This window comes from Chelonoidis abingdonii, chromosome 6, assembly GCF_003597395.2.
Source record: "Chelonoidis abingdonii isolate Lonesome George chromosome 6, CheloAbing_2.0, whole genome shotgun sequence".
Classification (NCBI taxonomy): Eukaryota; Metazoa; Chordata; order Testudines; family Testudinidae; genus Chelonoidis; species Chelonoidis abingdonii.
Window position 1 is genome coordinate 57596777 of NC_133774.1, and position 21059 is coordinate 57617835.

The following is a 21059-nucleotide window of genomic DNA, read 5'->3' on the forward strand; positions in this document are numbered from 1 at the left end:
AAGAGAGAGATTGCAAGAATTTGGGGCACCAAAAAAGCGGCACCTCCCCAAAAATTTTTTTTAAATGGCTGAGCAGCCACTGCTGCTGGGACAGAGAGGAGTCTGAGCTGCCGGTGACAGTGGGCTGCCGGCAGCCCAGGGCATCCCCTGGGCTAGTGTGCCGCCATGGCAGCCGGCAGCCAGGGTCCCCCGGGTCAGCAACGTCGCTGCGACAAGCCGACAGCCCAAGGGCCCCCCGGGTTCAGCGCGCACGCCACGGCAGCCCAGGCCCCCCCTGGGTTAGCGCGCTGCACCGCAGCAGCTGGCAGCCGAGAGCGTCTCTTGGGTCACGGGCGGCAGCCGGCAGCCCAGGGCCCCCCCCCCGGGTCAGTGTGCCGCGCGGCAGCTGGCAGCCCAGGGCCGCCCCCCCCCACGGGTCAGTGCGCCGCCACGGCAGCCGGCAGCCCAGGGCCGCGCCCCCCCCCGGGTCAGTGCGCCGCCAGCGGCAAGCCGCAGCCCAGGGCCCCTGGGTCAAGGCGCTGCCGCTGGCAAGCCCAGAGGTTCAGGCGCGCCGCAGCCCGCTGACCAGGGGATCCCTGGGCTGCAGGCAGAGACTCAGAATCCTCTCCCTCCCAGAAGCAGGGCTCCAGCCTATGCCATTTTTCTCGTTGCTGGTGGGCGGCGTCGGCGGTGGGCAGAGCTGCGCAGCTCTGCTTAGGGAACATGGCAGGAGCCCTGCAAGGGCAGTGCCACAACCAGGGCTTCTGGAGGAAAGCGGGGGCTGCCCCCTGGCTCAGCCTCCACATCAGCCCCAGCGAGGGCATGGAGAGAGAAAAGAGCCTCAGGGTGGTCTGGTGGAGCGGAGGAAGAAAGAGGACCCCGATGCTCATGCATTGGGCAAGGTAAGTAAGTGCTCCCCACAGCTTGGCCTCAGCTGCCTGTGCTCCTGCCCTTGGTCCTTGCTGGTCCCGCTCCTGCTCCTGCTCCCGCGTCCCCTTGTGCCTGAATGGCTGGAGAGAACAAAAGCCTGCAGAGCTGAGCTTCCCCAGTGCCCCAGGCACCCCTGACCCCATCCCCCCCCACGCAGCCTGACCCAGCTCCGAGCCCAGTCCCTTGAGCTGGAAACCCCTGACCCCATCCCCCCGCAACAGCCCTGACCCCCAGCTCGAGCCCGTCCCTCTGAGCTGGAAACCCCTTGACCCCATCCCCCCCGCAGCCCTGACCCCCAGCTCTGAGCCCAGTCCCTCTGAGCTGGAAACCCCGTGACGCCATCCTCCACACAGCCCTGCCCCCAGCTGACAGATAGTGTCCTACACAGTATATGCTCTTTGGCATCCTCTTGACTCTCCAGTTTCTGTGACCAGTGGAAAGCAAAGCTTCTCGAAGCTCGTTGATAAACATACATGCGAACATCAATGTTGCAACAAAGACTTGTTGGGCTATCTACCTTGTCACTAGAACATGACATTGCTCACAGCATTGACTTGGAGGAACTTGTTTCTAATTTGCTAAACTTGAAGCACGGAAACATAAATCGAAATTTAACATGTTACACTCTTTGTGACCGTGTATGTGTATAATGTATGTGATTTTAGGGAGGGGGAAGCGCAAGATGGAAGTTTTGCCTAGGGCGCAAAAATATCCTTGCCCGACCCTGGCTCCAGCATGGACCGATGGGAGATACTGGATCTGATCACTGTATGGGGAGACAAATCTGTTCTATCACAGCTCCGTTACAAAGCATTTGAAAAAATCTCAGGCTATGATAGACAGAGGCCACAGCACAGTGCTGTGCGACAAGCGTACGGAACCGCAAGAATCAAATGGGTGCTCATGGAGGGAGGGAGGGACAGGGTACTGAGAACTCCAGCTATCCCACAGTCCCGCAGTCTCCAAAAAGCATTTGCATTCTTGGCTGAGCTCCCAATGCCTGTAGGGTCAAACACATTGTCCGGGTGGTTCAGGTATATCTCATCAATTTACCCCCACCTCCCCAGTGAAAGAAAAGGGAAAAAAAATCATTTCTTGACTTTTTTCAGTGTCACTGTATGTCTAACTGCATGCTGCTAGTAGACGCAGTGCTGCGGCACTGAACAGCAGCATCCTCTCCCCTCCCCGTGGCAGACAGTACAGTACAAATGAACTGATAGCCGTCCTCATCATCTCGTGAGATGCTCCTGGCTGCCTCGGTGAGGTCGCAGGGGCCGCTGGGTAAAAATAGGAATGACTCCCGGTCATTCCCGGCATATGGTACAGAACGGCTGGTAACCATCTTCATATAGCAACTGGGAGCTGAGCTCCGTCAGCCCCTTCCTTTCATGTCTAAAGAAAAGATTCTGTACTGCCTGGACTATCAAAGCAGCGGGAGGCTAGGCTCCTCTCCCCCGCACCATTTCATTTCCTCTGCTGACTATCATTGCAGCAGGAGGCTGCCTCCCCCTCATTTAATCTTACTAAAAAGTCAGTGTTTCTTAGTCCTGCATTCTTTATTACTTCATCACACAAATGGGGGACACTTGCAACGGGTAGCCCAGGAGGGTTGGGGGAGGAGGGAAGCAACGGGTGGAGTTGTTGCAGGAGCACGCCCTACGAATGGCATGCAGCTCTTCATTTCTGCGGACTGATCTGATGAGGCAGCTGTGCTCTCTAGTTCTCTGATACACTGGTTCTCTAGTACACTTGCCCATATTCTAGGCAGGACTGACTCTATTTTAGATAAAACATAAGGAGGAATGACCCAGGGAGTCTCCCATTATTGTCTTTGCGCCCCTGCCGACCTCAGGCAATAGGCCAACCCAGAGCACCTATGACAGTAGCAGACGGTACACAACGACTGACTTTCTTCTCCATGCCCCTCGCTGGGGCTGACGTGGAAGCTGAGCCAGGGGGCAGCCCCCGCTTTCCTCCAGAAGCCCTGGTGTTGCGCTGCCCTAACAGGGCTCCTGCCACATGCCCTAAGCAGAGCTGCGCAGCTCTGTCCAGCCGCCGGCGCCCCCGCCGGCAATGAGAAAAATGACATAGGCTGGAGCCCCTGCTCTGGGAGGGAGAGGGATTCTGAGCCTCTGCCGGCAGCCCAGGGATTCCCCTGGGTCAGCACACTGTGGGCAGCCCGAACCCCTGGGCTGCCGTGGCGGCGCGCTGACCCGGGGGGGCCCTTGGGCTGTCGGCTGTCGCAGCGACGTGCTGACCCGGGGGGACCCCTGGGCTGCCGGCTGCCATGGCGGCACACTAGCCCAGGGGATGCCCTGGGCTGCCGGCAGCCACTGTCACCGGCAGCTCAGACTCCCTCTCTGTCCCAGCAGCAGTGGCTGCTCAGCCATTTAAAAAAAATTGGGGGGTGCCGCTTTTTGGTGCCCCCAAATCTTGGCACCCTGGGCAACAGCCTAGTCCGCCTAAATGGTTGCACCGGCCCTGGCTGGAGCTCTTTTTGGATTTGGGACTGCATCACTACCTATGCTGATCAGAGCTCCACGCTGGGCAAACAGGAAATGAAATTCAAAAGTTCGCGGGGCTTTTCCTGTCTACCTGGCCAGTGCATCTGAGTTCAGATTGCTTTCCAGAGCGGTCACAATGGTGCACTGTGGGATACCGCCCAGAAGCCAATACCGTCGAATTGCGGCCACACTAAACCTAATCCGATATGGCAATACCGATTTCAGCGCTACTCCCCTTGTTGGGGAGGAGTACATAAATCAGTTTTAAAAGCCCTTTATATCGATATAAAGGGCTTCGTTGTGTGGACGGGTGCAGGGTTACTTCGGTTTAACGCTGCTAAATTCGGTTTAAACGCGTAGTGTAGACCAGGCCTTTATAAGGTGTGGTGAGCTCTACAGATGAAAAGTGCTATATAATAGTTTAGTATTATTTCACATTTATTCTGTCAAAATGTTACACAATAGTGCAAAGAGACAAGATACAACACACACGTGTGTGTGTGTATATATATAGAGAGAGAGAGAGAGAGAGAGATCCTGTTACTGTCCTGGATAGAAAGATGGGACAATTGCAGCAAGTCTAAAACTGTTTGTGAGCTCAGGAGAGATTCCTTTTATTCTTTCTCAAAGCAGATGTCATTGCTTCTATATTACCTGTGTTAGGTACTTCGAAGGTGCCTATGATCTTGGTATCTAAGGGCCTGATCCTATTCCCACTGAAGTCCATGGCCTAATTCTCATTCACGTTTGTGGGACTGTATCAAACCTTGAAAGCCGATTTTATCTCTTGTCATGAACCTTATACAGATAACAGTTTAGTCTGAAGGTGAAGGGAGAGGGAAGAGCTGATGAAAGTTGCTGATGAAAGAACATCTGGAGCCTGAGGAAAGAAAGCCTTGAGACCTTCAACGGCATCTATTACAACATCCCACATTAAAGTGACTTTTTTTCTTGCCCTGATAACACATTTAATGCTATTGAGAACTGTGAAGTTGTTGAGTCCCAAATTTAACCTGCCTTTAAAGTTGCATGTATAGCCCTAACTCTGCTCCACTTACAAAACAAAGTACTATGAATGTATATAACATAGGGACACACATTCCATTTTAGCATATTTGAAAATTAATTGTCCTCACATTGAATGAACAGTTAGAGCCAGATTCTGCCATCCTTGTTTATTCTGAGTAGTACTGATGGTTACACTTCCTTGGGTTGCCCAGGACTGAGTCCCGTGTTACTGCCCTGCCTCAGAGAGAGAAAGAGAGAGAGACTTTCTGGTGCTAAACTGCGTGTCAGCTCCCTCACACTTCCAGTCTGTTAGTACCATGATCAGGTTGTGGGCAGTCAGATCTAGTGGTCAGAGCAGGAGTCAGGCTGAGTCAGGTACCAGAGGGCAAAACAGGAGTCAGGCATCACAAGGCAGGGAGGGTCAGAAGCCAGAGTCTGGGATCTCGTGCATGCCGGGTCTGAAGCAAGACAGGTGGGCAGTGTATGTTGTTGCTCAGACAACTGCCTGTCATGGCTTCCTGGGTTAAGTACAGGTGTCGGGCGATCCGTGGGCTGCCAGGAGCTGCCACTCAGGTCCCACAGGGTGGTACTTTCTGTTGGTCCTAGCCTCAGAAGTCCTCCTAGCCTAAGCCTCCAGTGGTGATGTGGAGGCATCAGTGGTCAAGATCTCCTAGAGTCCCATGTTCTAGCCCTGCAGATTCTTACATCATCTCCCTTTCAAGCCCCACTTTGTGGTGGTGCTGATCCTAGGCTTGTCTGGGTGACCTTTGTGGAATTCTTCAAGCAGGTCAGGGCCATGAACATGGGAGGCAGGCTCCCAAGTGCACTTTTCAGCACCATAACCTTCCCAGTCCACTAGCTTGTACAGGCAGCTGGGAATCGAGGATGGCATGAACTTCATATTCCTTTTGGTCCTGGATTTCAACTGGTGGAGGTAGTAGTCAGGGAAGGGGTTCTCCATATAGGGCTTCAGAAGGGAAACCTGGAAAACTGGGTATGTTTTGAGAGATGGGGGAAACTGGGGTTTGAATGTGTCTGGCAATCAGAAAGGGTCCCAAGAATTGCTGGTCCAATATGTGGGAGGATCGCTTGTTCTGGAATTGTTTGATAGTGAGCCATGCCTTCCAGCCTACTGTAAATACTGGAGCTTCTTGTCACCGATGGTCTGCAAGCCTCTTGTAGGCCTTCTTTGCCCCTTCTAGGTGGTTGTTGAGTTCTTTCTCAATCAGATACATCTGTTGAACCCAGTTGGTGGGTGCATTCCGGCAGGCTGCTGGTAACACCCAGATGGAAAGGAGGTGGAACCCTTAATTAGTGAAGAAGAGGCTCCGACTCATAGAGGCATGCTCAGCATTATCGTAGGAGAACTCTGCACATGGCAGAAATGTGGACCAGTTGTCCTGATGATAATTTATGAAACACCTCAAGTACTGTTCCAGTAGTTGGTTCACCCATTCTGTCCATCCATCTGTTTGGAAGTGGTATGCAGTGGAGGTGGGTATCTGGATATCCAGTAGCTTGAACACTTCATCCCAAAACCAAGAGGTGAATTGTGGGCCTTGGTCAGAAACTATGTAGTCTGGACGTCCATAGAGCCAAGCTATGTTGTGCAGTAGGAGTTGGATGGTAGTCTCAGAGAAGGCAGCTGGTTGCTGGGGATGAAGTGGGGCATTTTGGTCAGGCAGTCCACACCATCAAGACTACTGTATGGCCATCAGACGATGGGAGCTCCATAATAAAGTCTGGGCTGATAGAGGACCACTTGCTAAGGTGTCACATCATGGCATCTTGATATGTGCACATCACTGGCAGGAGTCCCCATATGCTTGGACCTCAACCCACATGTGGGGCCACCAGAAAAAATGGGCAACCATGTGGGAGGTCTCCCAGCAGCCAAAGTGACCTGCCAATAGAGCATCATGGCACAGCCATAGCACCTCCAATTGGGGGCACCCTGGGGCACATACATGTGCTCGTCAAAGTATGTTATTCCATCCCACGTGTAAAAGTACATCTTAGCCCTGCAATGGCAGAGGCCGTGTCCCTTGAACAAATGGATCTTCCTTTGAGACAGACTGGATGAGAGCAGATCTTGCTTGATTGTGGCATTGGCAAAGGTACCAGACTTGAGGCAGGGGGCTCGGAAGTCGGTTTTTCACTTCCCCAATAGTATTTCCCCTTCCAAGATAGAGCATTGATTTTCTCCTTTTGCCTTCTCAGGTAGTAGGTAATCGTAGACTCGAACCAAGAAAAGAACAAGAACAAGGGCTGTGGTGAAGGCAGCCTTTAGCTGGTCAAAAGCTAGCTGGTCTTCAGGCGGCAAAGCAAATTGCATGGCTTTGCACAGGAGGGAAGTCATGGGGGTTATTAATTGAGAGAAGTCATCAATGAATCTCCTATAAAAATTTTCAAAACGTTGAAGTTCCTGGAGGGTCTGGGGTGTTGTCCAGTTACAGATGGTTTCCACCTTCTGCAGATCCATCTGGATTCCCTCCGGGGAGATGATGTACCCCCAAAATTCACTGGTGGCCCAGTCAAAGTGGCACTTCTCCAATTTGGTGTACAACCCACGCTTCTGTAGTCTCTCCAGGATGGACCAGACATGATGGTAATGCTGCTCCTGGTTCTCAGAAAATACCAGTAGATTTTCAAGTAAGATAATCATGTAATGATCCATAATATCCCAGAACGCATCATTTACAAAATGTTGACAAGTTGCAGGGATGTTCATCAAGCCAAATGGCATCACCAAGTATTCAAAGTGCCAATATCAGGTACAAAAAGCAGTCTTCCATTTGTTACCAGGTCTTATGCACATTAAATTAGATCTTCGGGTGGGGGGGGGATGCACTTTTGTGAAGCCCCTGGCTGTCCTCAGCTGGTCCAGCAGTTCCAGAACGAGTGGCAAGGGGTACCAGTTATGTATAGTCACTTGGTTCGCAGAGGCAAAATGACCTGTTTTTCTTCACAACAACAACAACTGGTGCTCTGTCTGGCAAGGTAGACTGCTGAATGAAGCCCTTGGTGAGGTATTCCTGGATATACCCATGTAACACTTTCAATTCTGGTTCAGACATAGAATATAGCTGTCTATGTGGTAACTTTGCCTGGGCTGTAGGCCTATCAGGAAGTTGTAGACTTTGTGGGATAGTAAGTCTGCATTCTCCTTCTCGAACACATCCATGCAGTCATGATACTCATCCCGGAGCTGCTCCCACATGGCTAAATCCTGCCATCTCTGCTTCTGAGGGTCTCTTCCCGCCCTAGGCTTGGGTCACTTAGGGGTTGGTTGCTTCATTGGGGCATGCTTTCTGGCAGGATTCAGAGGAGAAGCTAATGTTCCTCTGCCACCAGGAGATACATGGATTGCACTGTTCAAACCAAGAAATGTCAAGAGTTATCAGGAGGAACAGGGTGCAGATCACACCAAAGCACATTGTTTTTTGGTGCCCTTTCTCTAAGAGGACAGTCTCCTAAATCACTGGTCTGGGTGATCCGCCAGGTCTGGTGAAGGTTTTGGTCAGAGGGGGATCTGCAGGGTTTTGGTTGCCTTAACATCCATAAAATTGGCAGCAGCCCCAGAGTCTATCTTTGCTAATTGAGAGAGGGTCTGCTGCACCTGCCCTAAGACCTACAACTGCAGAAGCAACTGGTCGAATACTACTTGAGGGTAGGGGTGGGGGTGGTTCTGAAGGATGGAGCTCTAGTGGTGCCCAGGCTGTACCCCTCTTTTGGACCTGGTCCCCAAGTTCTTTCAAGCTGGGCAGGTGGCCAGGGCATGTCCTGGTTCCCCACAGTAAAAGAAACCAGAGGTTCAGCTGTTGTTGATGCTCTCTCTCATACAGGGTCAACCATTGGAGGCCTTGCTTGACTTGCACAGGTTTGGAACTTGGTCCCACAAGTCTTGGCATGGAAGCCGAGTGTGGGGATGTCAGGCCATCTACTCTTTCCTCCTTCTGCTCACAAAGCTGAGAGTCAATGCACAAGGCAAGGTCAATGAAAGTGCCTAAGGTTTTCGATGCGGGCTAACTCATCTTTTACCAATTCCCCTGGGGGGCCTTAATGATGAGGTGAAGTTGGGCTGCCTCATTCCATTTAACATCAATGACAAGCTGTTGGAAGTGGGCAATGTAGGGTGGCCAGCCCTTGTCCCTGGTGAAACGTCTGGAGGGGAGCCTCTGCAGACCAGATGTGATGCGGGTCATTGAAGATGGTCATGAAGGCATCCTAGTTAGAAAGTACTAAGACATTCTGCTCCAACAGGAGGGAGGCCCAGTCAAGAGCTTTGCTGGAGAACAGGCTGACTACTAGCCCTACCTTAGTCTGGTCTGTGGGGTTTGTGTGGTGGTGAAGCAGGAAAAGCAGTCTGCATTAGTTTGGGAAACTGCAGAATTTTCAATGATTGCCATCAAATTACTTAGGTAGTGGCACTGCAGGGGGTGGTTCCAGTGATACATGGTCCATTCAGGCACATAGTATCGCAACTTCTCCCTATAAGCATGCAAATTGCTTGCATATGGTCTGTGCTTCTGCAGTGAGCTGGGCCACCTTAGTATGCAATTGGGCTACTTGCTTGAGTAGGTTCTGTGCTTCCAGCACACACTGTATAGCATGGGTCTATAATGCAAGGTTCTCTGCTTGCGGGCAGGTTACTTGATCCTGCAGGGCCTGGTTGAAAGGTAGCCTGACCTCTCCATCATTTGTGAAGGGTTTAGATGGATTTTGGGGGCGGGGGGCACATGAAAGATGGTCTGAGAAAACTGTCTTGACTGGGTCATGGGTGGTCAGACCTTGTGGTCAGAGCAGGAGCTGGGAATCAGGCTGAGACCAGAGGGTCAAAGTCTGAGACAGGCCAGAGGGTAAACCAAGAGTCAGGCATCAGGAGGCAGACAGCGTCAGAAGCCAGAGGCTGGGATCTCATGCACACAAGGTCTGAAGCAAGAGAAGCAGGTAGCCTGTATTGTTGCTCAAACAACTCCCTATCATGGCTTCCTGGCTTAAGTACCAGTGCCAGCCACTAGGTGGGCTGCAAGGAGTTGCCACTCAGGTCCTGCTGGGCAGTACTTCCTGCAGAGCCCAGGTTCACAGGTCCTCTGGCGGGAGCCTAGCCTAAGCATCTTGTGGTGACATGGCAGCATCAGTGGTCCAGAACCCTCATGGTTCCATGTGTTTGCACTGCAGGTTCTTATAGTTAGCCACCCAAACAATCTACTTAGGACCTTCACAGCCCTTATTTTGCCTTTCAAGGTTAACATTTGGTGTACACAGTCCCTAAGCTCCTCTGAAGTATCCCCTGTAGCATCCAGTTTCTGTCACAGGATGCTCTCAGTAATTACCAGTTCACTATTCCCAAAGGAACAGTATACGCACAGCTTGACTAGTACAACTCAGGATTAGATTATAATAATATAGCACTGAAATATATTTATAATGAATCAATCATAAGTTTATTATCAGAGGTTAATATTTAAGAGATAGTGAGTAAAGATAATAGGTGGAAACATAAATGGTAATATATAAAATGCAATCCTAAGTCTATAATTAATAACGTAGATTTTCTCCCAAGGATTCAGTCTTTGACAGAGCTGCTGGTTTTCAGTCAAAACCAGGACCCAAGTTTTCATTATATCCCATGCCCTTCAAGAGGTTTCCTAAAGGCTTGTCTGCACTTGAAATGCTACAGCGGCATAGCTGTGGATTTTTCACACCCCTGAGCGACATAGCTATGCTGATATAAGTTCCCAGTGTAGACCAGCCTTCAGTAAATGGATACCAAAATGGCTTTTTGCTTCTCTACATATTGCCCAAAATGAATTGTTTTGTCCCCAGAGTCAGGATAAGCCCCCATGGTTCCTTTTTTGATTGATATTATATCCTCATGTTGATTTGGAATGCAAATCTAGCTCCTATTTAGCTTAATTTATATCAGAGATAGGGATAGATGAATAGATATGCATAGTCTGTCAGAAAAACTGTTTGTTAACTCTTCCTTGTTACACAGGTTAAAACATTTTTCAAAGGTACACTTAACTCCTTGCATACCATCCGGATATGCATCTCACAATGCTTATGATAGCCAGTGTGTTACCAGTTTTCATCTGATACCTTACAAGACACTATTTATAATTAATACCATGAGGGTGGTGTGTAAAGTGTAGTGAGTTTGTCAGGCCCGTTAGGAGTTGCTGACACAGAGCAATGAACCCTTTTCTAGCTGGCACCAATGGGCCTCTGTGTGACAGCTACTCTGCAAATTGATCAGTTGAAATCAGTGGGATTACTTGTATGGTAAGGCACTACTCAATGTAAATGTAGCTGACTGTGGTGAGAGAAACCCTATAAAGGAAATAAGTGAACACAATTCTAATTCAGCCACTTTGCATATACAATATAAAGACATGATCATTAAAAGCATATACATTAACACAGACTATTATGTAAGTGCAAGGGGACCAGAACCTAACTTTGAATGTTCTGACTGTTGTATATTTAAAATCTCAGCCATAGTATTGCATTAACAGTGTTTTGCATTTAATAATATATAATTTTGAAAAGTATATTAAATATGTGGTTTTAAAGACTTACCTTTATCTTTCCTGATTTGTAAGAATGGTTAAGTAAGTTTAGAATGAATTAGTTTTTTTTTAATTAAGATATCAAATTTCATTCAGCAGAAAGGGGTGAATTCCTTATCGTAAGTGGGACAGGGTATATTTAAGACCACATACTCCACTTGAACAACAGCAGAACTCTCATGGATGTCAACGGGAGGTTTGCATAAGGCTCAAGGGGTAAATTTTGCCTTTATGTAGTAACTAAATATTTACTTATTTTTGCAAGTTCAACATCACTCATTGAGAAAATATGCGCACCTTGAACCACAGCTATTTCTATCCCTTCTTTCTCTTCCTTCTCCACCTTTCCAGTCTTGCCTGTGACTCTTTGTTGCTTTCTGGTTGCACTTCTTTCCTTGCAGCAACTCCCAATACTAATCTCACTGGGGGTGTCTCTCCTACCCTCTATCCTATGCTGTCCACTAAAATGATCCATAGGTGATTAGTCAATGTTGACACTAAAGTGTTGTTATTGGGTTTTAGAATTGATATGCCAAGCAAATTAATAAGGGTCAGAGGAGTTCTCACCTCTGAAATTGATTGAAGCTGTCTTCAGGCTCAGGAAGAAATCACTGCATCAATTTACTCTCTGTTCTTTTTTGGAAGGTTTCCTTTGCAACCATGAGATCTTGAAACATACTTTTTTAATGAAAGCTTAGCTTATGGCAAATCTGAATATGTCCTGCAGACAAATAAACTCTTTTAGTAGGTCACTTCCAGTCTGTAGGTTATATGTTTAACGCCTCCAATTTAGACTTTGGAATGCTTCAGATGCCAATTTTAGGCATATTGTCATAGACAAATGAACTATAGTGATTTGACACCTTATGCATGCTTAGATAAGACAGACTCATATCATAGCTGTAAATGAGCCTGAGCCACAAAGTTCAGGTCCAGATTTCCCAAAATGTGCAGTGTACAGATCTGGGGTTCTGGTTCCAATTATAGAAAAAAAACTTTATTTCAAAGATCAGATCTGCATACAAACTTCCCCAGATTTATGGGTTTTGGATCAAGAGTTCTGATAGAGGCCAATTTCCAACTGTAGATAATTGTATAATGATCTGAGACATGATTGGAAGGATGCTATACAAATGCAGATTGTTATTACTAAAGAACTGATTTCTGACAGTTCTGTTGCCCCTGTAGGTGCAGCCTAGGGAGAACTATAAACCCTCTCTCGCCTGCTCTCAGAAATAAAAATACACTAAATTAAATTATTATATGCGCTTCTTGTTATGACATTTTAAAAAGCCTTTATATTTGAATGCCGAGTGTACCAATTTCATCCTTTTCCCTGTCCTGATGCCACGTGTCTCTCTAAGAGCCAATGATAATGGAAAGTGAGATAGACACACTGCACACAAGGATTACCAACGTAGTGGTTTCCTAGCAACAATAACCCTTTTAAAGCAGACAGAACTACTTCTGCACTGCTCATGTGGACTTTCCCCCTCTGGTTTAAATAGCACAGATAAAGGAATTGGATACTACACATCTGATTCTGAATCTTTTGCTGTCAGTAGAATTACAGCAAGCCAGAGTAGTTCAAAGCATTTACAAATTTGACAAATGGAAAACAGTCTTTTATATATTAATAAGGGCTCTCAAAGAAGTCTCTTTTTCCTATTAGAGTGTCATTTTCTTCACTTTGTGGGTAAGACAAAGCAGTCCAAGAGGCAAGGTTGAACATTTATTATCTCCTCCAAACAGAGAACACAAGACAGACATCACCAGAAGTAGTTTTAAGTTTATTATGAAGCATATCTTTCAATAAAAAAGTGTTCATGTGTGTTTAGGAACCCTTTCCACTCTTGTGATAGTGGAATGCCCATCAGACTTTCCCACTATCTGGAATGAGATTTTTTTCACAAAACTAGATGGAAAAGTTCAACCAGTTCAGCAATCTGATTCCTTGCTGTTTGTTTAGTGTATAATATTAGAAAAAAACTGTTCCTCTTTGACCCAAATGGAATCAGCTTGCAGCCTGGGAATGGAGGTAATTTTTGTAAGTGACTGAAAAGATCAGTTATTAAGGGAAAATAAGATGCAGAGCTGCAATACATTATTAATATCAGAGGGGTAGCCATGTTAGCCTGTAGCCACAAAAACAATGAGGAGTCCGGTGGCACCTTAAAGACTAACAGATTTATTTGGGCATAAGCTTTCATGGGTAAAAAACCCACTTCTTCAGATGCACTAATACTAAAGTATTCGATGTTTGTGATACTGTCTATCCCATACTACACAGAATTGCTTACTAAGGAACAAATCCTGCCCCGTCCTGTGCAGTTGCTTTAGGGGGAAGGAGGACATAGGGACCCCTTCGCAAGTATCTTTCTTCTGTCAGCAGGTCAGAAACTCTCCCTAGCACTTAGGAAATGGCTCTTGTGCCAACTGCAGAGCTGGCACCATTCCATTTCCCCTTCTCCTCTGAGCAGTTCCTTCATGGAAGGTCAGGATTTTGTCTGCATTGCATTATGGCTCCTCCTGCCAAAAAGCAAAGGAGACAAAATAATTGTTTTTCACAGCTACCCTGCTGTCTGAAAACAAGGAACACATCTTTCAACCTTCAATCTCTTATCCTTTTTCCTTTTCTTTTTCTCCTATGAAGTAGGAAAGGAAAGGGGAACATAGAGGTAAAGAATAAATGGGGGGAAATGGGGAGAAAGAGAAAAAGATGTCTAATTGGGACTGCAGTTAGATCAGATAATCAGGAGAATGGGCTGGGCTTGGGTTGTGAGCCCTGGGCAACAGAACTTAGGCTGTCAGCCTCAGGTGGCAGGACTCAGGCTGTCAGCTTAAAAATTGTAAATATATCAATAAAACATTGGGTTTAATTGATATCTATATATATTGTGACTAGAGAAACTAAAGTTCAGCATTTCATTTTAATTGTGGATTTTTTATTGAATTAGTATTTTTTTTATCATGGAAAAGTAGGGTCCAGGATGATTATAGTATTATATGTACTTTGGAGGTGTTAATTTATTTTCTTTTCTCTACTATGAAATCAATAATACTTTTAAAAAGAGAAACATTCTAACTTGTTCTCATACGTTCTGAAAGGTCGAAGACAAGTATATTGCCCTGCTTTCCCTAGAACTGTCGATTACCCAAACTACATCTTAGGGACCACTTGCTGGTCTATCAAAGCAGGTTTTCCAAACCTCAGGTAATTCTTGTAGCTCTTGTGTGAACTTTTGCCAATTTTTCAAGATCCTTTTTAATATATATCTGCATCATTACTTTGAGATTCAGGCCCATTTTGTAATGGTTATTGCTCTATCTACTCTCACTCTGCTTTCTGGCCCTTTGAGGAAGGTTCTGAAGTAGACTTGAAGTGCTGTGTGTAGAGATCTGCATTTTTTGAACATATCTTGTTTGATAATTGAAAATACATTGCATGCATGAATTCTGGATTCTAAGCACACAAGACATAAAAGGTTTAGAGTAGGTACTCCTGTAAAGAGGAAGGTTAAATCTTAAGAAAAATTTTCCTGCCATATTCTTAACATGACAGGATTTCCTGTTTCGAAGCTTATCAGTTTAATTCAGTGTGGAAAATGTAAGTCATTGTATATTTTCTTCTAGATAAATAAGTTGAACTTTTCCATATCCAGTTAGTATTATACTTGGCTTTCCCACTAATTGAGCCAGTAATGTAAAGAATACAGCTGCTGAAATGGACATGCTTGACTACAATAGATGGTTTTTAATGTTTAGGAAGATGTTCACAGAACTCACATGTTGTGACTTGTGTATGTATGATCTTCTGTTTCACAAAGTATTTTGGTTCTTGTAAAAATTGTATGACAAATTCTTCTTGTAGTAAGGGATCACAGTATGATTTTGCTAACCATGCAATTTGTGAGTACACGTTGACAGGAAAAGTTTTTAATAGGTCCTCGCATGAGAATATTTCCCAGTAAAAGAATGTACAACTATTCAGACCAATGAAGGAAGGTTACTTCTGTTCATTCAGGAAATAACTCCGTAGCTGATCAGTATGTTCTAGATATGAGTTACTACTTCTGGTAAGATAGTTTCTTAGTTTTGTGCTTACAAAGCATCATTCATCAAAAAAATATAATGGTAAGTTTCAAACTCTCCATGCAATGAGGTTGCAGGAAAAAATAACTTGAGAGATATTATAAAAGGGGCCCTAAAGGGAAAACAAATTGTAGGCAGTATATTGAAACCACTCCAAAACCTGTAGGGATGTTGACCCACTCTTTACAGGAGAGAACTTAATTGCTTCAAGTACTGTTTCATCTCAATTATGATTCAGAGCCGGTCCTCATTTTTGTTTACAAAAAAATGCATGTTCTTGCATCAAAGGCTAGAAGTCGCAGGAATCTTTTGTAGAGAGATTGACAGTGGCATGGCAGTCCTGATGCTAGTAGGGAAGGCCATCATGATAATAGTGCAAAGCAGTCAAAGGAAAATGATAACAGAGAACTCACACTGTGGAAAATATTTTTATTCTCACAATGATGTTGTTCTTTTCTCTAAAGAAAGATGAACCACAATGTTCATATGATTCTGTCAGCTTTTGGTTTATTGTCAAGCATATTATTTTCAATAAATTAAAATATAAAACCCCTATAAAGTTTATTTTTGCTCTATATTGCTTTTAAAATAATAAGTACTTTTGAAAGGACAGTGATATCATCAAAACGAAAATGGAAAAGATTCAGGGCTGGATTCATACCTGATATGGCTCCCTGAGACTCCTTGTATGAACTTGGCTGTTATCTTAAGGATCGATTTCCCTATACTTTAGATTTATTATGTAGCAAGTGCCACTCAATGTTGATTATCTGGACAATACAGACAAAATCCAGTTACCCAATGCAATAGTTTCTGAACCACTTAAGCTTACTCCGCCCAGATCCTCAAGGCCTGATCCTAAGAGGCCCAAGCACCTGCAGCTCCCTTTGACTCTCATGGAAGATGTAGGCACACAGCAGCTGCAGGTGTTCAGTTTGGCCTGCTTTAGTCTCTCTCTGACCCCTTGCAAGATATCCCTCCTTTGCAAGCCCATCTTATGATAAGAAATCCCTCCAAGGGGGCCATTCAGGTTTGGCTATCTTTGTGGTGAGTGTACAGCCATACATTTCAAAGTTCATATCCCAAGATATAGTGCTCACCGGCTATCACATGTTATGAAAATGGCAACCAAACTATTTTCCTTTCTTTTCCCTTACCCTCACAGCCTCCAAATGGAATTTGTAAAAACAGGAGGACATTAAGAGTTAGCAGAGAATGAAGCAGAATGTGAGCAGTGCTGCAAATTAAGACCCATCTGATTTAAATGCAAACTAGTTAAGATGGATTAGTTGAAGTGCTCAGATACTATGGTGATTAGATGGATGCAATGCAATGTTTAAGAGAAGAGCAACATCAGTGCCCCATCACCGCAGGGGTGACTGTAAAACTATGCCACAAAAATACTTAGTCGTTGAGTGCTGGGACATCTTCTGTATCCATAACGATGTCCATTTACTGTTCATAACAACCTATTAGGAGCTGTTATTGTAGTAACTAAAATACAATACAGCTTATCTGCATTGCATACTGAAAGCACCCACTAATAAGTACCTAAATGTATGTCTGGTAGGCAGCTTCCCCTGCTCTTACCGAGTTAAAGAAATAAGAAATCTGTCCCTCTATACTACAGTTTCTCCCTCATGTTGCTATACAGACCATCTAAAATCTCTGAATAATTGACCTGCTCAATTATCCATTGGTATCTTTAGTTGAAGCAACTCTGCTTCTTAACCTATGAGTTCTGTTTGTTTCTGTCAGTGTCAACCATAACTTAAAAGATCTTACTGTGTATAGCAGATATAATATCATGATTAGAGACACAGACCTCTACACAAGATTGGAACCATGACACCTAGCTCCCCTTTGCGATACAGAAGAGAGAAACATAGTAATCACTATATAACAGATTCAACATAAGCAACTGCTTAAAGAACTATAACTGAATTCACATGAAGAGATTCAACACTTTGCTCAAGACATTCAGACATTACCTCTATCCTCTGGATTACATCTGCCAACATTTTGCACATTTCCTTAATAAAGTGGTGTGTCTGACTTAGAAGTTCCCTCAGATGATGCTGGTTATTCACCACAGTTGTTTTCTGGTATATTGTTATTGGTTATTGTTTCAAGCCTGGGCACTAATAGAATCATAGGACTTGAGAAGTCATTTAGTCCAGTCCCTTGCATTCATGGCAGGACTAAGTATTATCTAGCTAGACCATCCCTGTCAGGTGTTTGTCTAACCTACTCTTAAAAATCTCCAATGATGGAGATTCCACAACTTCTCTAGGCAATTTACTCCAGTGCTTAACCACCCTGACAGGAAGTTTTTCCTAATGGCCAACCTAAGCCACCGTTGCTGCAATTTAAATCCATTGCTTCTTGTCCTATCCTCAGAGGTTAATGAGAACAGTATTTTTTCCCTCCTCCTTGTAACAACCTTTTATGTACTTGAAAACTGCTATGTCCCCTCGCAGTCTTCTCTTTTCCATACTAAACAAAACCACAGCTTGGCTACACTTATGAATTACAGTGCATTAAAGGAGCCCCAGGCACACTAGCTCACTACCTGTCCACACTGGCAAGGCACGTAGAGCATTCTGACTCCATGGCTAGAGCGTTCCTGGTACTCCACCTCGGTGATTAGAATAACATTTGATGCACCCCCACTGGAGCGCCCCAGCATCAGTGTGAACGAGGTGTTGCATTACTGCGCTCTGATCAACCTCCAGAAACATCCCATAATCCCCTTAGGTCAAGTGGCCACTTTTGTAATTGTTTTGGATATGACCTTTGCAAGCTCCGTTTGACAGCCGGCATGCTTATCTGCTCTGAGACAAAGCAACCATTACTGTGGAATGCTGTGTGTGAGATAGAGAGGCGGGGGGAGGTCTGGTGCTGCCTGAACTTACAAGACAGCACGCTGACATGCTCTCAGCCCCCCCAAAACCCACTCTCTCCCCCTGCATACACACAACACACTCACTGTCACACTCCAACCCCCGCCATTTGAAAAGCACGTTGCAGTCACTTGCATGCTGGGATAGCTACCACAAAGCACTGCTCTCTGCGGCCGTTGCAAGAGCTGCTAATGTGGCCATGCCAGTGCGCTGTCAGCTGTCAGTGTGGACAGACTACAGCTTTGGTTTAAGCGCTTTACATCTGCAAATGTAGCCATGTGCCCAGTTTTTTCAGTCTTGCATCATAGGTCATTTTTGTTTCTCTTCTCTGGACTTTCTCCAATTTGTCCTTATCTTTCCTGAAATGTGACACTCAGAACTGGACACAATACTGCAGTTGAGGCCTAATCAGCGCAGAGTAGATTGGAAGAATTACTTCTTGTGTCTGGCTTACAACACTCCTGCTAGTACATCCCAGAAGGATGTTTGTTTTTTCTGCAACAGTGTTACACTGCTGACTCTTATTTAGCTTGTGATCCACTATATTCTCCAGATCCATTTCTGAAGTACTCTTTCACAAGCAATCATTTCTCATTTTCTATCTGTGAGACTGATTGTTCCTTCCTAAGTGTACTTTGCATTTGTCCTTATTGAATTTCATCCTATTTACTTCAGACCATTTCTCCAATTTGTCCAGATCATTTTGAATTTTAATCCTCTCCTCCAAATCTCTTGAAACCCCTCCCAGCTTGGTATTGTCTGAGAACTTTATAAGTGTATTTTCTATGCAATTATCAAATCATTGACAAAAATACTGAACAAAACCGGACCCAGAACTGATCCCTGCAGGTCCCCACCTGATATACCTTTCCAGCTTGACTGTGAACCACTAATAATCACTCTCTGGGAACGGTTTTCCAATTCGTTTCGCAAGCACCTTATAGTAGCTCCATTTTGGAGCTACTATTTGTATTTCTCTTGTTTTCTGATGATGGTGGCTCCCTGAATTTTGTGTCTTTTGTCAGCCACGAAGTCATCCCTGAATCTCACAACTGGTCAATGTGGCAGCATCAAACATATTGGGTGCCACTTGTGCTGAACAGGACAAAGTAACCACTTGTATGCCAACAATTGCTGGCAGCCATGTACCACGCCCCCGATAATCATGCACCAACACCGTTTGACCCTGTTGTAGCTCACGAGGTGCAGCTTGACTTATTTGACAATTTCTGACTTGTAGACATAGATCTAGCTTTAATACATTCAAATATGACCTGAGATTTTGGCCATAATCAGCAATGCAGGTGTTTGGTTTTTCGTGGCATGTATGACATTTTGATATTCTAGCAAGAGTGTGCCAGCTTCTGCTGTAATGATCGTGCTTGGGTGATACGGTGCCAATGGTGATACATCTAAGACCATTTTTCTTCAAGAACCAGCAAAACTTTTCTGAATAAATTGAGGACCGTTGCCCTTCGCAACTTGTTCTCGCATTCCAGTTTTCGCAAACAAACATCAAAGGTTTTCTGTTGTCTATGCAGCTATGATGGTTTTCATGCTAAAAACAAATGAAAATACTTTGGGCCATCCACCACCACTAGATACATCATTGTCAAAAATAACCTGGAAAAATAAATATGCAGATGTTGCAAGGGAGCTGATAGCTATTCAAGGGTGTAAGGGCCCTGGTTTAGGGATGTCAGGTACCTGTTGGCCTCCCGAATAGTCCTTAGCAAATTGCTCTATTTGTTGGTCAATGCCTGGCGACCATACAAAACTTCTGTCAAGTGCCTTCATTTTTTTGACCCTCTGGTGATCTACATGGTACTCTTATGCACAATTTACTAGGTATAACACCACAAATTCCCCATGACACATCCTTGATGTATGGTAAGCTCACTTTTGCATGCATAAAAGGCTGCCAGATAAGAGCTCTTAGTATATTTCCAGCCCTTCAGAGTGGCTTTATAAACCTGAGCTAGTGCAGGATGCCTCTTGGTTTCTTCCTCAAACTACAAGTCACTGGGGAACAGTGTTCAGTCTGAAACAAATTTGATAGATTCTGTGCCTATTACAGGTTGCCCTTCAACTAGCATGGGCATTCAGGATAGTACATCTGCATTTGTGCATGCTTCTGTTCTTTTGAATACAATGTCATAGACCTAACCAGCTAAGAAGAGAGCCTAGCATTGCATACATGCTGCAGTTGTCACAGAAATTCCCTTTCTTGGATGAAGGATTGCTGGTCTGTGACAAGGATGAATTTCCTCCCAAACACATACTGGTTGAATTTCTTCACATCCTGTACCAGACCTAAAGCCTCCTTGTCTATTTGTGCATCGTTACGCTGTGCTGCTGTGAGAACTCTTGAGGCAAATGCTATGGGTCTCTCACCGCCATCTGGCATGATGTGCAATATAACCACTCCAATTGCACGTGAAGAAGCATCACATGCTAACTTGATAGGCTAGGATGGGTTAAGTGTGTAAGCAGTGTCTGATTGTTTTGCTTCCAGGAAAGGTGGTTTTTGGACACTCACATGACCGTACCCCCTTTTGACCAGACTGCAGCAAACAGTTCTGCGGAGCAATAAAAGTTGCTAGGCTTGACACAAATCAGCTATAGGAGTATATAGTAAATCCTAGAAATGATCTAAGTTGTGACATATCTTTTGGCAGTGGAGTTTCCAGGACCACTTTAATCTTCTCCTAAATTTATGTAGGCCTTATTCATCGGTAATGTGCCAACAATAAGCTATCAAGTCCTTGAAAAATTTACATTTTATGCGATTGGCTTGAAACCCATATTTTTCTAGACATTTTAATACTGTTTTCAGGGTTTACAGATGTTCTTCACTTCCACTGGTCACAGTAATGTCATCAAAATAACACTGTGTTCTCAAGATACCTTGCAAACCTCGATGCCAACTCTGCCCACATATCTACACCAGCGACACCATCACAGGACCTAACCAGATCAGCCACACCATAACCAGTTCATTCACCTGCACGTCCATCAATGTAATATACGCCATCATATGCCAGCAATGCCCCTCTGCTATGTACATC